The 17,693-nt window shown below is 43.5% G+C and overlaps 1 protein-coding gene across 1 annotated transcript in view; it reads left to right on the top strand.

Moving 5' to 3' along the window:
- The window catches only part of COL26A1 (collagen type XXVI alpha 1 chain), a 179,542-nt gene that overhangs the window by 7,607 nt on the left and 154,242 nt on the right, over nt 1–17,693 (top strand).

The raw sequence follows: 17,693 nt of genomic DNA, 5'->3' as shown, positions 1-17,693 counted from the left end.
CATCCCTTCTGTCCTTGGCTTGTTTTGTGCCTGGGGTCAATCAACATCTGCTTTTTCCCCACAGGACTTTGCTTATTTAGCCATTCAAAAGTGTGGTGCTGGGAGCTCTCAGCTTGGTTTGAAATGCTTCTTCTTGTCGCGAAAAGGCTTGGGGCAGATGGGCTGCTGCGGCTGTTCGGATGACATAACGTCTCCGTGCTGAGTCTCCCATTGGCCTGGTGCTGTGGTGCTTGGTGGGGTGTGGTAGCCCTGAACGGAAGGGCAGACATTTCTTTTTTGCTGTGTGCTGCTTAGCCCTTATTAAACTCAGATGTTTCTAACCCCTTCCTCCAGGCTCCCATTATTGCTGTAAACATAGCAGAGCACAGGGAGCTTTTTCAAATCCTCATTTGAGGCAGCAATGGGTGACAGCTCTCCAGTGTGCCTGTGTGTGAAGGGGGGTTGACATGCATTTAACACTCCAACCGAAGGGAGATACTGCTTGTGTCTTCCCTAAAGAAAAATACCTTCCCCCCCCGCCCCCTATTTGATGCCACTTCTCTTTCTCCTGCTTCAGGTTGCTTGGCTTCCTGGCATTCTTCTTGCCTGATTCCCTCTTCCGCTTCCCCAGACCTGCTCTGATTTCTGCCACCCTGCTCAATGTGGACTGTCTGGCTGCTTGTCTCATCACTGTATCTTGTGCAAACTTTGAGTTGTTTGCATTTTCAGGTGACAGTGAAAGAGATACCAGCTAAAATAAGGTTTCTGTTGCTGTGCTAGGATGACTAAAAAAAGGCTCTCCTAGAAGAAAACACCTAGATCTGTCTGTTGGCAGCTCCTTATATCAGCTGTACCTGTTCCAGATTTACTGTGTGGCTCTGACAGAAAGTTATTTTTCAGCTTTTGTGAAGGGAGAAAGAGAGGAGAGACTGCCATGGTAACAGGATCTTAGATGCTTCCTACCTATAAACAGCACTTCACACGGTGTGAGCTACCATACTCCCTGCAGGGGAACTTATGAATCCTTGGTATCTCTAATATAAGCCATTAACTTTGAGGTGTAACCAGGCTATTTATAACCTTATTACACACAGTTCTCCAAGGGCTATATCCTTTGCAAATCTCCTTATGAGTCTCAAATATCTGTCTGTTTAATATCGTTCTTTTTTGAGCTGAGAAATTCTTGGCCCAGTGAGGTATCAGAACTGCTTTGTGCATGGCATCTGGCTTGGTAAAAGCTGTGTTCATGCAAGATCTCTGAAGATCTCTGTAAGATCATCTGTATGACTTGTTCTCATGACATATTTGCATCTGACTCTAGTCTTACGTGCCTTGTAAATTGAGCTAAAGATCCTGGTTTTGAACTGTCAGGAGCTAAGTCAGATGTTAGGAAGATCATTGTCATTTTGATGCTGTATTTAGTCACTGGATGCTGGATTTCCTTTTGGAAAGATGAGCTACCCTGTTGCAAGGTTTTTGAAATCTGGTCCCTTGAGTCTGTAGCTTGGTTTAAATTGCCCTTCAAGAGTTTCTGGCACATGGGAGGTACAGAGAGTTTTTCTCACTTGGTACTCTATGTCCCTGCGAAAGCATTGATTTAATTAGTGGTCATTGCAGCTTTGAGGTGAATTTTTTATGCTGTTTTTAGTGAACTTAAAGGTAAAATGGCACCGATCCTGAGAACTGAGCTGTCAGCTTGTGTCTGTCACTGGTACTAGCAGTACAAGACAGAGAAAATCTGACATGCTTAAGCTTCAGTATTTCAACATGGCAAACCCCACTAACCTAAACACTGAGGGGGGAGCCACATTCTTTGCTATGCCTAATCTCTGTATTTTGTTAAACATGCATTCCTGCCAGAACTTTATTGGACAGAACAATAGTGACCAGCTGGGCAAGTGACCCTGGCTTTTCTGGTCGGCAGAGGAATTCAGCATCTGAGGAGTTCAGATTCTCATGTGCAGCTTTAAGTGATCTGGATTTAGTTGCTTTTAATTATCATCTGGCTGATTCATAAGGCTTTGTTTTCTACCCTCTTTCCCAAGAAAAAGACCATTCCCTTGAATGCTCAGTGTATATTCTGTAGAGCAGCACAAAGTCTGGGAACTGAGACTTGCAAGTTCTTGCTCTCTCTTTTCTTTCCCCTAAATAAAATGGGAATAGTAATACTTCCCTTCATGTAAGGGAAGGCTCTGGGGAGTATTTCATGAGGGTGTGGTTAGATCTTAGAGGGAGAGCTGCAAAATACAAAGTATTGTATATGAATATGTACAGAAGTTTATAATAAATCTATGAATGATAATACTTGGCACTTGTATAAACTTCCACTCTTACAGAAGAGAGATCGTTGTGCTTCCTGTTTACTGCACCTCTCTGAGCCTGGATGACTGAATTTAGTCTTTGGGAGTTAGTCTTTGCCTGATTTTTGCAGACAAGGATTTAGTTTGGAGGGCAAGCTGAGAGGGAGGTGCTGAGCAGGGCAGGCTGGATTGAACAGCAGCAGAGGGTTGGGTGACGGCACAGGCTGTGGTGGTTTCCGTTCCCCAGCTGCAATGAAAGGTTTGTGGGAGGCTAAATGTGTAACATACCTATAGAAGCAGCACTGACCGATGGGGTCAGTGCAAAAATGCCTGCAACAGCTGGTGCTACCAGACAGTACCAGCCTTTGAGCAAAGGCAGGTCCGGGCTGTGGTGCTGCAAATTTTCTCTGTTCCTATGCTGCATCTGAAGTACAGCGGAGAGCAAAAAGGCAAATTGGCTCTGTAGGATGTTACAGCACTTGGCTTAATGCTGCTGTAAATCGGCGTAATCTGCAGCAAAATATATAGTCTCCCTGCAGTGTATTTCAGGATACAGCACTGAGCCAAATGGTTTAAACTATCGCACAGTAAAATCCTGTCTCTTGGGCCACTGTTACTGGAAGTCACTAATGTATATCACAAATGATACAAAAATTTTGGATTACAAAGTTGTAGGAATTCTTAGGCTGTAGGCCTGTGGATAAGCTTTCAATGAGTGTGCATTGCAAGCAGAAATAATAGGATCCCATTTTGCCAAGTGCCAGAAAAATGCTTGAGTCCTGATAGTGTAATTAAAAGTCTGCTAAAACCTTTTCAAGACCTCTGCAACAAAACCCATTGGAAACTTATTGCAAGGACTGCAGCAACGCGTTCATTTTCTTGGGTAATGTCCTTTGAAACAATCAAGGTCTCTAATTATGTCTCTCAGGCCCTGCCAAGTGGTTATTGGCTTCTGAACTAGAAAGTTTTCAAAGCAGCTTCTACAAATGACTATAGAACTTTGCTGAAAGTAAACTTTCAGCTCCCAGGTACCTTTTGGAGGAGTTGCTGCATAACCTTTGGAAAGGTAACGATGAAGCTGTATCTGTCTGCACTGGGTGGGAAGAGAGGGGAGAGGTGGGAATGTGGAAATGATAGGAATCAACACAACTGATCTCTTGAGCTGAATGCAACCAGAAACTAGATTGGTTTGTATCAGGCACTTCAGCTGGTGTCCTGGTTGAGCCTGGGAGTCAACTTGTGCTACCCACGTCTGGGTTATTGACTTGTATCTGGGCATCTCCATGGCTTATGGAGGCAAGGCTCAGTTTGCAGGGCACCTCCATGAGCTCTGATGTGTGTGGTCATATTTTGTTTTGTTTTAAAAAACAGCCAAACAACCGAAAAAAAAAACCGAACCCCAACCCTACAAAAACCAACACCAAACCCCTCACAAGCATTTGACTGGAAGTGCACACTCCCCACATGGCTTGTGGCTCAGATATTGCCAGTAATAATTGAATATGTGAGTAGGCTGTTCCCATGGGCATATCAACAGCAAGGGGAAACAGTTCAATAGTTGTTGTTCTGTCACTCCCTGCTCCATGCTCTGAGATTCAACCAACGTTTTTGATTTGTGTGTGTGAGAGTGGTTTCAACTGAAAGTCGTACCAGTTTTTTTTTTCTGCTGCAAGAAGTACATGACATAAGTCTGTTACAGTCATTTAATTTGACATTCAGCACTGATGTATACAGTGAATGCTGGTGTTCAGTGACTTGGCTAGTGTATAGCATCCCTATTCAGGTGAGCGCTGTTGTGATGGCAGTTGCTGTCATTGCTTGCAGGCTGGCTGTATTTGGCGTCATCCTTTGCTGAGATGCTGTGTGTAGCAATTTCTCCAAGCTGCACTGAAAGTTGTAAAGGAAAACTCTCGTATATGTGAGTATGAGGGAGAAAAAGCACAAGCAAGTTTTAGCTGTGGCGTGTGAAGGCTGTTTGCATACGTGCTTAGCGTAATAATAAACTGTAGGCTGTTGCTGAGCAGCCATGTGTCATTCACAGGTTTACTGGTTTGCCCACGGTAAGTAAAGCAACAGTATGCTGTTCTTCCCAAACTACAAAAAAGGTAGCAAAATACAGAATAACTGTCACCCATCAATAAAATTCAGGTCATAACTGCTTGTTTTAATCAAAATTTATCTTCCATGCTCTTCTTTGTATCACTCTTCACCCTCTGAAATGTTCTGTTTTTGAAGAAATCTGTGTAAATAGGAGAGGAGGAAAAAAAGGTTAGCTATCTTTAATGACTTTGCTTTGAATTTGCCACAAGCTTTTGCAAGTAGTATGTGCCTAAAATGTGATGTGGGTGCATCTAGTGTCAGTCGCTGCTTCTTTGCATGCATAGACGGAGACTCTTCTCACCAATAACTCCAGACATTCCTGTTCCCAGCAGAGCGGCAACGGATGCCTGTGAAGTCTTTGCTTTAGGAGGATGGATCTTTTGTGTGCATCAGTTTGCACTCTTACCAAATTTGTGGTTAAAATGCTGTTGTGGAGTTTTCCACTTTGCCTTGGTGGAGACAGCTAGGTTGCCCTGCCCTTTTGCATTGGCAGGTAATTTTAAACTTCAACAACAACCTAAAAACCCCCATGTAATGGAGTTTGCCATACTTGTAATTCCCCACAGAACAGGGCAGGAATTTTTCTGGCCAAATGTCTGTATCTCTCCTTCAGACCTCCTGCTGTCCCCTCTCTCTTGCTCAGTGCTGCTTTCTCCCCATCCAGTTTCCCACGTGTGTACTCGGGAATGTTTCAAGGCAGTGTTATCATTCCTAAGGAATCTACTATGCGTGCATAGGCTATGGAGGGTTTTTTTCGGCTGTTATTACTTGGCCAAATCAAACCCATTTTCCACCTGGATACCGAAATGTAGATCTCCTCCCTCAAGACCATCTCCCTTCCAAATAGAGGCTTCCAAAGCACCGAGGCACTAAAGCGGTTTCTTAGATTGCTCAAGAATTTTTTAATAATAGGGAAAGGTGTTAGTGTTTCTGTTCATGAGAGAATGGCTTTATTTTTTTAAGGATTCCCCCCCACCCCACCAAAGGACAAACTGGATTGCAGCAAAGTTTAAAAGGAGAATACAAATAACTGTTCTTGGCTAGAAATGAAGCATGGAGACTGCTTCTAAAACCAGTGGAAGCTTAGGAAGATGTGTTAAAGCAGAAGAACCTTTTAAATTGAAAATAGGTAGTTAGAGCACTTTGTTTCTAGATGCTTTTGTACAGTCTATCTATAGACAGATGCTGAAGTGCAGCCAGCTCTGTGTGATTGAAATGTATACTATCTGCTTAAGGGTGATTTTAAAATTTGATGAGGCAATACAGAGCGTTCACTAGCAGGGGTTTGGAACTACTGTGTGCAGAAGAGCTGATGTACAGCAAATGCTATGTAGTTACTTTTTATGGTGTTGGACCAATGCAGTCGGCAGAGTGTAAGAGTGGGAGTCAGGAGGAAGGTGAAGAGGAGGTTGCTGGTATAGCAGATTATTGTGTGCCTGTAACTACTGCATCCAAGCTGTGTTATATTCTCATGGAGCTTTGAATGAGGCTTCCGCTTTGTGCAGAGAAAGTACTTTGAAAGGGCTCGTGACTGGCAACTAGGAAGTGTTTTACGGCAATTCATTACTGCATTTAGGTGGGCACTGGGAACACTGGCTTGAGAGGGAGGCAAGGAAGGGAAAGATGTGATCACCTAACCACCCATGGGTGTGGATCATGTGTGTTTGTAAAGGGTATTGCTAGTTTACTACACTAAAGATGAGCTTTGAGAGTTTTAGGCTGTGCAAGTAGGAATTTATTAACCTTAAAGCTATTGAGACATCCTCCTGCCTTAGCTCACTGTCTCTGATCTCTCTCCCAACATGCACTTGAATCAAAACTGACTGTTGTAAAGGGCAAACTCAGCTCTCTGATCACACAACAGATCTCAGTTTTGATGTTCCTACTTCCCTACACATGAAACTCCCATGGGTGTGACTGGAACAATAGGATTATTTTCCAAATTATTTTTTATTGTAGTAACGCCCAGGACAGCCTTGTGCCAGACATGGCAGACATGGAATAAAAAGTTTTCAATTTAAATAACAAATTAACACACAGTCTTTGGGTTTTGTTTTTCAGACTGATTAACACATTGAATACCCAGGCAGAGAGGTTTTGCCAGGCTTTGTTTTTACTGAACTAGGGCTTCGCGTGGCTCATTTTAGGGATCTCTGAGCCGGGCAAGTGAAAGACAGCCTGCTTTATCTACTCCACGCAACACAGCCTGGTATTCAGAATGACCTGGCATACCAGCAGAGCAGTTACTGGAGAAAAGTGCTTTGCTCTTGGCATACAGGCATGTTGGTAGGGCACAGCTGTCTCCAACAACTCTTCCGGAAGCACCGGCAGTAGTCTTGTCTCAAGCCTAATGCAAATGCTGGCTGATGGGTACCTGAACTTCAGTTGCCTCACTGAACACAAGTGGCTAAGCTGACAAATCAAAAAGGTAGAAGAGAAATTGTTGATCTTAAAGCTGTATAAGTAGATGGATTTGTCTAGACTGGCTTATTATTTCTAATCACCTCTTCCAGCACTGGAAACATTAGAAAGGTGTAGGATTTTCTTGTGTTTGAGGAAAGGCTGTTTCTTTAGCACTTTCAATGAGGATGTTGTCACATCTGGCTCTTTGTATAGTACTCACCTGAAACAGAAGTGATGTGGAATAAAGCTGAGCCTGCACATTCACTGCAACTTCACTCTAAAGAGGTCCCCTTGGCTCATGAAATCTAGTTCCCAATAATGATGGGCAACCACACAGTAGACAACTATTCTAGAAAGGTCTCCTGCATAGTGCCTTGTACACCAGAGCTCACAAACTCCTTTACAAGTTGCTGAACAAATTAAAGACCTAGACTGAATGAAACGACTGTAATGTGCCACCGGAAAAGAGAAGGAGGGAGGGCAGGTGGAAGAAATGTTGCTAGAAGAGTTCTGGGTTCTGTTTACCTGACGCAGTTGTCTGTACAGGTATTTCCAGTTGCATCCTAACACTTGTGAATCTGAATCTGATGGTATGATCTGCTTTTCAATGCCTTTTTGGGCCCACAGGACACTGCTCTGAGTGTTGAAATAGCTCAGGAAAACAAATCTGTATTCCCTTAAAGAGAAAAAGCAATGTTTTGTCTGTGGGATCTCCTTCAATATATTTTTTTTTTTCTCTTTAGCTATCAAAAGGGTGTACCCGTCTCCAATGACAGTAATATCTCTACTGTTTCCACTCCAGGAAAAACCTGAAACATGCACGCTACATGGGCAGATTAACATCATGCAATTAATAGGAAGCAATGACTTCATATTGCCATCCTAACTTTTTTCTTTGATACGCTCAGTGCTCTTCTTTGACATTGCCTTTTGTTCTTGTTGTAATTTGTGGGTTTTGGTGCCAGTATAATGCTAATGAAAAACACTACTTCATTTAGGCAAAGTCCCTGTGTTCCTGTCATGCATGTGGCTTTCATTGCTGCTGGTAAGTGCTGTGAGTTTGGCAACAGAGGGCTGAATGTGAGGCACAAAGATGTCCTGTTGTCTGTACAGAGCTCTATAAGCAATAAATAAATAAATAAATAATAAAAAAATTCAGGAGCACACCTTGTTCAGTCCTTGCAGACTAGCTGTTGATGCATGCAGATACAGGCCCTATAAGGCTAAGTACGTGATTTGAAAGAGATGCTGAAAACCAGCAGGAGCCTGATTTGTCCATTTTGGAGGACTCAAATTGTGCAAAGTGTTGTTTTGTTATGATGTAATGTAGCAAGGGGAATTAAAGACAGCTATGGGTACGGACTTTATGGGTGGTGGAGAAGACTCTGTAGCCACTCTGTAACTAGTAAAGAATAGGATGCTGTTACAGGGTTGCTGACTTGTTATGCTAGTTTTCTTAATGTTTTTCTCTCTGCAAAGGTTTTGAGGACAAGCAGGCGTCAATGTCCTGTTTTTCCACTTACAAATCCCCCTCCACCTCCTGCTAATTCAAAGTTAGAGTTACATTCTGAATGAATTTAGGTTGGTGTAAATTTAGAGGTACTGACTTTGATAAAAGTTAGTCTTGTGCTTTAATGAAGATCAGGGCCACTGTCCTCTACTTAAGCAATTCTAGATCAGCTCTTCAGAGGAGGACACAAAGACAACATTTGGCACTTGTCTATGAGCACAGGGGTGTATTTCAGACAAACAGTCGGTGTTCCAAATCCCAGCTCTGTGCTTTCAATCAAGGTCTTAAGGATATTTTTTTCCTTGACCCCCACCCCTTCAAGGTCAGGCTTTCTAGGAATGAACAAACCACTACTATGGATGTATTGGCAATATGAAGGTAGGACACCTATCTACAACCACATTATCCAGCTGTGCAAAGATGTTTAGACTCAGGTTCTTCTTTTGAAAGGCTCTAATTCAAGGAGCTTTTATGTTACAAAGATTACATACTTGGTTGTAATTGTGCATGATTTCCACGCTGCATGGATATTGAATGCCAAATTCCATCAAGCCATAATTTAACAAAGACAGATTCCATAGATACTTTTGTACGTTTCCTCTTTCCTCCCTCTGAACACTAGAAACTACTGTCTTCTTATTGATTGTGATAAGCTTGGGGATGGGATCAGCAAAACAGTTCAGTGGCTAGAAGAATGCCTGTAAAAGCAAAGCACTTCAAAGGAGTGAACGTCCCTTTTATTTCTGAGCACTCAGTCATGGACTAACTTCTTTCATTTTCATGATGAAGGTAGTTATGGTTCAGGTCAACCATATTTATTGTTTGATTCAGCTGGAACATGCTACTAGCAAACTGAGAGGAGCTGGGTAGTGGGTGTAAATCAGAGGGACTTTATGCTAGAGAGATAGTCTTTGTGCCTTCTCACCTCTTTCCCCTTATGCATGCATGAACAGATACATAAGCACAGAGGTGCATGCATTGAACATGATTAATTTATTTCTGATACTACCTGCCTGCTCAACCTTTTTTAAGTCCTCATCTGCCTCTGCTATATTCTGCATTTATATTCCTGCTGATGTACAGGGTGGCTCCACTGTACAAATTAATCAAGCATGTGTAATAGACGAGGGCTATTGTCTTCGGAGCCCCTTCTTCATTAGTTACAGCAGTTGGAAGGTGCCTTGTGAATGAGGTGCGGGATTGGAAGAGAAGAGGAATGGTCTCATGGTTGAAGAAGCTGAATGTTGCTGTGGGGAGCTGGATTCCCTCTTTGTCTCTGAAAAAGAGTTGCGCCTGTGGCTCCATGCTATTTGGCTATTCTGCTTCTAGGCTTTTAATAATTCTAGCAGGGAGAGGCTGTAACCTGCTTAACCCCTGTAACTTCAATGGCTGCAGAAGGATAAGGCAAAATTTTGTGCAGTTTCCTATGAATTGAAGTGAGTTCAACCTTCAAGGTAGTACTGTTTGGAAGGTCAACCATGCACACAACAAAGCAAGGAAAGCACAGTTAAATGTGCTTGGCTTCAGAACTTGCTGAAGATTAAAGCTGTGGTGCAGACTGAACTACATTTTCCTCCTAAGGTAAAGATTCCTCTAGGACTAAACTCCCTCTAGCAGTCTCTGATAATCCACTTTGTGTGGGAAAACTTAAGACTGTTATTGGCAACTGACTATTTGAAGAGCACTAAGCACAGAACATATTGCCCCCTGGGGAAGGGTTATGCTATTGGGAGGTACCTAGATAAATTGTCCCATCTTACTCTGTTAGCCAGAACTTATTTTTATGGCCACTTCTTTCACACTCTTATTGGTGGTGTGTGCAGAAAGATTGGAGTTCCTTCCAATCTTTGTCTGACCAATGTAGCAGAGTGGGAGACCTGGAACTTGTCTTATTCCTGTTCATGCCTCTGGCTCTCTGCTGCTTCAAATGGCTACTGCTGTCTGGCTTCAGAAACACCAGCAGTCTTCCAGTTTTATTCATTTCCCAAAATGAATGGGCTGTTACAAAGATTTTCCTTCCTTTTTCACAGGAGTCAGGGTAATCTCTATTAGTGACTATGAAGTACTCAGTGGGAGTAAGACATGCGTAAAACATCAATATTGACAACAAGATTACTGTGACTTGTCATGTCTTCTGACTTGCAGACCTCTTAACACTTTGTAATGGAAGATCAGACTCTGCTTTGAACTGAACCTTACTATCATAAGCTTGTGTACAGCCACAGGTGGTCTTCCATGGATTCCTTAGCAGTGGTTCATCAAACTACAGACCTGGATCAATCCATCAACTCTGAACATTCTGATATTGTGGAGACTGCTGCTCACAATTGAATTTTGTAGCTGGTTCTTTGGACAATGAGCTGAATGACAGCCTTGGATCCTAAAACCTAGTTACCTGGGGAAAGCATGAATGTGGTCAAGAACTGGAGAAACTTAAGCCCAGCTTGTTTTTTTTCTGAGCTTTCCAGTACCATGTGATGGGATTGTTTCTTTTTTAGCCAGGTCACAGCAGTAAAGAGTAATCTGGTCACAGCCAACTGAATTAGCTGGTAAACTTGATCCTGATGAGAGTCAAAGCACATTCAGGGAAGTGTATATTTGTGAATAAGAAGTTATGTAGTTATTTGTGAATAATGTAGTTATGTAGAACTGGACGGCTCAGGAAGAGATACCCCAGAGAGCCTGGCAGCCTTTGAATCTGGATTTCTTGGCACGTAGACGGCAACTTCTGCTGCTGGCCTCAGTAGAGTATATAAATAACTAACCCCTCCTAATGATGGGCTCCAGCACACAATGTATGGATTGCTGTTCTGGCAAAGCAAGTGGGATGCTGTACTATTTACACAGAGAAAAGGGCACAGTTCGCTTTCATTGAGTCAGAACGGCAACTTTTTCCCAGTGAAAGTCAGTGACCTTCTGATTTTATTGAAATTCCTCTCTAGGATTGCAGGGAAATTGATAGCTCCAGTGAAAAATGTTATGAGGAAACTTGGGGAAATCTATCTAGCTATCAAAACACTCCTACTGTTTTCTGTGCCCTAAATGTTGATCTCTGCTAAGTATAACACACAGTGTGTTATCCTTATGGAAACAAAAAGATAATTCAGTGCAGTTGTTTACACAGCACAGAGCTTTAGGGCATATCACAAGCATCAGAAATGCCTACCTTATTGAGAGACTTCTGTAATATTTATTGGGAGTGGGGAGGGTCTATTCATGCCCAAACACATGCAACAGGTGCTGATGAAACAATCCTGCATATAAAGTCTTTTTTTTTTTTTTTTTTTTTTTTTTTTTTCCCCTCCCAGAAAGACTTTGCTTGCTTCTGTCTTGGCCAGTTAAGTCTTGGTGATTTGAGCTTTTGCATTGTACTCTGTGGCATGTGCTTTCATCGGAAGTACTAAACCCACACTAAATCTCCATTTTACTTAGTTCTACAACAGCATAAATGTCTTTGCTCAGAGTCTAACTTGTAGGATTGTCTCCACTGAAAGCACAGCATTCCATGCTGGTAGGAGCATGGTGTGCTATAAGGCCACGGGTATCGGAGTTGTAGTCATGTCCTTCACTCCAGTGAACACATCAGCCAGAAGGTCCTGTATGTGGTAGGTGTTGCCTGCTGTAGGTCTGTCCTTAACAGGGCACGGCAGCAAGTCAGTTTTGTGTGTGGAGCTGAACTGTCATCCCACTGAAAGAACCGATTAGGCAAGAATGTAACTGCTTTCATTTTAAAGTTGCATGCTCCTGATTAAACAGGCTACTTGCTGAGTCCTGATCAGTTCAGCCCAGTGGTTTCTGACATTGTTCAGTTTGTGATCACTTGTCCAGTGAAATGAAGCCTACTAACAACCAGTTAGCTTTTCTTTTGCAAACCCCCTGGAAGGTCCTCCAGGGACCCCCAAGAGTCTGAGAAGCTTGGGTAAAAGCCAGTGGTTTGGAGTAGGAAAGAAGCAAACGTTGCTTTTGGGGATGGCTCTGTAAGTTTGTTGTGGTGTGAGTCTTTCTAAGCATTCACAGTGGGTGAATGGGTGGAGGGATCCCTTACACATACCCTTTGAGTGGTGGGCTTAGGAAACAGTACTGTACAAATCTAAATGGTGAGAAGGGGGGAAGAGGAAGCTTGCTGTCTGTTATTCTCTTCCCGTCTGTGAAATGATTGCTCTAAGCTAATTCAGTCATGCTAGCCAGGAGTTAAGCTTTGATGTGTATGCGGCTGTTCTGGAACTTAGAGTATTTTACCTTGAGTATTTGTTACCGTACACTTCTCCATCCTCTGCAGTCCCTTTTCTGTCTCGCTGTAGGATTACAGGCTGTACAGACATCCAGAATCTTGAAGGCATGAACTATGTATCCAAATAAGGCTTCTGACAAGGTGTGCAGCCGGTTCAGAAAGCTGGTGGGGTGCAGAATATGGCTTTCTTCCTGGCGTCTACCTACAGAAGCAAAATGCAGCTCAAGCTCCCTGTGTAAGTCCAGCTGCCCTTTGAGGTCCTCTCAGCCTGCTCCATGCATGCCCTGGAAAATTAGGTTTTCTCATCTTTTCCGGCATCTAGGTGCCTGACGCCATGCATCACTGCTCTCACTGAGTCAGCAGAGAGTGGACAACTCTCTCCCAGCACCTGCCGAGGGAAGAGTCCATTTAAGCTCAGAATAGTAGTTTGCAGTGTATCTCCAAGGGAAGCAAACTATTGACTTTGTTGCTCTAGTTAGCCTGAAATGTCCACAGTAACATCCTGAACCTACACAGTAAATAACGGTCTGATATCTGCTGGCATCAACACTTGTTATTTCCCCTGGAACAACATGTTGTCAGCTGTGATTAAGGTGTGAGATCTTGGTCTGTAGCCCTGCACTGAAACTGTCTGAATCGGTAGCTTGCAGGCCATGGTCTGCAGATCCTCAGTTGTCCATGAAAGTCTTCCAAAAGTTAAATAGGGTGGGAGAGGAGGGCATCTCTTTGGAAACGTCTGGGGAAAATGGACCAAGTGAGACTTGCCTCTCTAAGCAAAGCAGTGGACAAGACACTGCGGGGCGTTGTGCTAAATATGCTGGTGATGAGCATGCATGAGATCCGACAGACCCAGCCCTAAAGGAGCTGCTTTTTGGATTATTGTGTTTGCTTTGTTGGAATATTCTTTTTGAACAAGCAGCAATATATTCTCTGCCATCCTGGATGCATGCCAGTAAAAGTCCTAAACCTTTCTTGCTAGCGTCTGTATATAATATAAAGGGTCATTTATAATCTCTGTAAGCCATGATGGGGCCTTTCATCACTTTGTCTCAAGCGTGCTTGCATTCTGGAGACTGTTCTTGCTGACTTTTGGCTTGCAAAGAGAAATCTTGGGGTGGTTTTGTCTGTCTCTCTGTCATAGTCACTGTGCTATTATATCTGCAGTGAGTCCCAAACTTTGTATCCTACTGCATCTTATGATCAGCTGTGTTCCTGTCTTTCTGTCTCACCTGCTTCTATGCCACAGTGAAAAACAAACACCTATAAGTTGCATTTCTAGGAAAATTATGCTATTTATGGGAAGATAAGAGTGTGATGTTTTGCAAATGGGAATGTACCTTTCACTCCTGGGTGGGTACCTTTGTAACCAAATTCTTCCTTCTGTTGGTAAAGAAAGAAGTTAGAGAAATCTGTGTTCATGCCGGATTATCTGAGTATCTTCAGGGTCTGACCTTTTTTTTTTTTTTTTTTCTTTCTCTCCCCTCGATTCATGCTGTGGTGGTTCCGCTTTAGAGAAGACTCTGAGACTGCTGAGGTGACAAGTGTTGTGGTACTTTATCACTGTGACTGTGCTCTCAGTGCTTCTGCTGAGGAAGGTGGAAGGTTGTCCCTAGATTTGAGTAAAGGCTTGGTTATTTTGCTTTGGGCTATCAGTCCTGTTCAGCCTGGCAAAACCAGGTAATGGCTTCAGGCAAGGAAAGCAATGAACAGACAGCCTCGGGGAAGCTGCTTGCTTCCTGTAATAATAGACTTCCTGTAATAATAGCTTCCTTTTATAACAGGTCCCTGAGCAGGTCATCTGAAGAAATGAACCTGGGAAAGTGTTGGGGTTCTCCTCGCACCAATGTGCAGGCTCCTGTTCTGTGCACCGTAGTGTGGGAGCAGCCTTTACCTGCAACCGCTGCCTAAGACTCTGTCACTAGATTGTAACAAGGTCTGTCCAGTACGTCTCACTTCCAAGAAAGGCTTTTCCAAGGCAGAAATGACAACTTGACTGCCAAATTCCTTTGACTTGTGAGGGCACGTGTACCTGAACAGCTTATTCCAATGACCAGGTAGAGCAAAGATGTGAGACACCTACTTGGACAACAGCAGTTTTGGACTTGTTTGGGAAGAAAATCTGTGCTGCACCCACTGAACAAAAGCCCTGGCAAAACCAACTTTGTAGGTAGCTTAAAATAATCAACCTTTCTCACAGTTTTTGACATAGGCAGCCTGCACAGTGCTACCTCTTTAGCTCCAGATCCACAAATGTAGTGCTAGACACCCAAGCTGGTTGAAAATAATCCTTGAAGGAGCAAGATGACATTAAAACTGGGTCTATGCAAGGGAAAGCTAAAGAGAGCAATGGTTAGTTTCCAATTTCTCCTTAGGAGCTGCAATTTGGAGCTGCCATTATACATTAATCAGAGCAGATAGGCTGCCAGATTTTCTCCAGCAATTGCAGAGTCTGCCTCCAATGCCTGCCTTTCTCTTCTGCATTGTGCTGGGGTATGTGGTGGTGTTTGTCTTTGTTTACCTTCCCAATTCATTTGCCTTCAGGAATATGAAGCTCTCTAGTTTTGGCATCAGATATGGAGGGTTTTGCTCAGAGTGCAATTGAATTTTTTTTTTTTTTTAATCTGACACAGAAGTGCTTTGTGTGTACCCAAGAAGGTGGGACAGGTTGTCCCAGAAGCCCACCAAAATCTGTATTAGAGTGAAATAATCAGTGTAGAATAATCCAGCTCCACACCACGGAAACATTCTTCCCAGATGACTCTGTGATGGGAGAAGGCCACAGGGACACCCATACAACCTATGTAACAGTTAAAGCATAGCATGGGTAAATAAATATTTAATTTATTTGGATTTCATTGACAAGCCAGAAAAATGGTCTTAACATGAGGGGAGGCACTTGAGTCCTTGATAATTATGTTCTGTTTTAAAATGCTCAGTAACTTTATTCTGAATTTGTTAGTATTCATGTCCTTTCATGCTCTGTTATGTGTTGCTAGTGTGCATACTACTGCTTTGTTCCTCTCCTGTGGTGGGACCAATTCCTTTCCTCACTGCATGTTAATAAGAAGTTTTGTTTTTCATAATTTTAGGACATATGCTTCTGCCATTATCCTGTCAGGTTCTGTATATGTGCAGTTTGTTTTGCCTGACATGAAATGCTTTTGCCCTGAGGCTTGTGCAGAAGTGCTGTCCTTCCAATGGCCGTAAGCACTGTGGTAAAAACATGCTCAAGGTAAATCATACAGAGCTGTGGTTTCCCCAGCCCCTCTTGTATTTGTCCTTTCTCCTGGCTGCTTTTCCTTCCATGCTCAACTGGCTGTTCCCATGGCATGAGGAGATCTTATGCAGCAGTACTTGTCTGAACAAAGCCCATGACTAAGGCTTGGAGAAACGAAATGGCCAATTGCACCACATGTGCATGTGAAATTAAAAAGAAAACTTTACTTTGAATTATCTCCTGTCTTTGTTTCTCCTGGTTTTGCTCCCTAAACTTTGTGCAGAAGTTGTGTTGAGCCTGTTAAAGGATCTGCTGTCATCATGTGATCTGAAGGTTCATTAATCTTATCTTTTTTCCCCTGTTTTGCCCTTTAGTTCTGATGCAGATGTTAGCAAAGACATTTGGGTACTAGGGTGTCTGATCCCTATATATACACCACAGGTACTCAATAAATCTGAGAGAAGTGGTTCTCTAAGATCTCCCCGCCAGCCTGGTGTCACCCGAGATATGACTGCAGTCCATGCTTCCTGATGAGGAACTGCAGGCGGGTTTATAGTGAGCAGGAGCAGTGTCTGCAGGGAAAGCTGCATGGCTCTGCCTTGATGCAGCTGATGAGCTTGATGGCACTGGGTAGAAAGCCACCCTCTCTTTGGGTGCCCCAGCTCACCCATCTGGCCATAGCCGAAGGTTTGTTGAGCAGCCTGCTGGCCCCAGCTTGTCCATTGTGGTCTGCAGTGCTAGGCTCAGCCTCTGGCATGTGTACCTCCTATTCATGGAAATGAGAGTTATCCAGAGAGCAGGGAACCTCCTGCAGAGATAGGATGGGAATCCAAAAAGAAAACAAAAGGCAACAAATGCTGTAGATGGCAAATACGAGAAAAATTAAGCTGCCATGAGAAAGGTGGGTTAGGGAAGGAGGAGGGGATGTGCAGGTGCCTGTTTCCACCGTGCAAGCAGTTTGATTTCTGGTATGCAAGGTTGGCGAGCCACTGCAGTACTTGGAGAAGGGATCAACTGTACTGGGGGGTCTTACCTTAAGATGGATGAGGAGCAGGACTCTTCTGCATGTGCAGGAAATGCTTAGACAAGCACTTTGTGTGTTTCAGAGCACAAGCTGGCACTTCCCGTTAGTGACCCCTGTTCTGATCCCCAGTCAGTAGGAAAGTGACTCTCAAATCTGTTAACTCCTCTGAGGTACAAAAGCAAAACCGTGGGCCAGTATTTGGCAAATATGAATGACGCTTGCAAGGGGGAAAAAAACCCATTCCCCCCCCCCCCCCCCCCCCCAAGCATGACACTGGAACCTAAAAACATATTTTTCAGAGAAGGTGGAAAGGGTCTGTGGGTCCTGATTCCCAAGGCTGACACTGCAGCTCCTGCCTTCCCATATGCCTTATGGTGAGGAGGTCTCTCTCACTCTTGTTTTCTTATCAGATGGTATAAGACATTAGTCCCTCCCTTCCCTGCATTTTCTCTTGGCCATTTTTAGACTGTAACTTCACCAGGACAGCAATATGACTTGTTCGGCACCCAGCTTGTTCAAACCCTGCTGACAATGAGCTCCACCACACCAAAAAGCAGAATTTTCCAACTCAGATGTTGTTCAGAATGGTAGGAGGCTGGGGAACGATACCATAATAAGCAGGCTGAAATTAAGACCAGTACAATGGAAACTGACTATCAGGAGATTTGGAACACTTCCCCCACCCCCCCACCCCCAAGTCCTATTGTTTATGATAACTAACAGACCTAAATTATGTACTATAAAACTCTGGCCTCTGAGGACCAAGCAAGAGGCGTTACTGGATCTCATGTGGTTCAGGTTGGCAAAAGCAGGGAATCTTTCTGCAGCTATTGGGAGGAGAGGGTGGGGTGAGAAATGAAGACTGCAAGAGGCTAGCTATGGCTGGCAGAAGAAACAACCCCACCCCCAGATACTTGGTCTGTTTTTAT

Source organism: Pelecanus crispus, chromosome 12 (genome assembly GCF_030463565.1).
Source record: "Pelecanus crispus isolate bPelCri1 chromosome 12, bPelCri1.pri, whole genome shotgun sequence".
NCBI classification, from domain to species: domain Eukaryota; kingdom Metazoa; phylum Chordata; class Aves; order Pelecaniformes; family Pelecanidae; genus Pelecanus; species Pelecanus crispus.
This window is presented reverse-complemented; position numbering and strand designations above follow the sequence as displayed.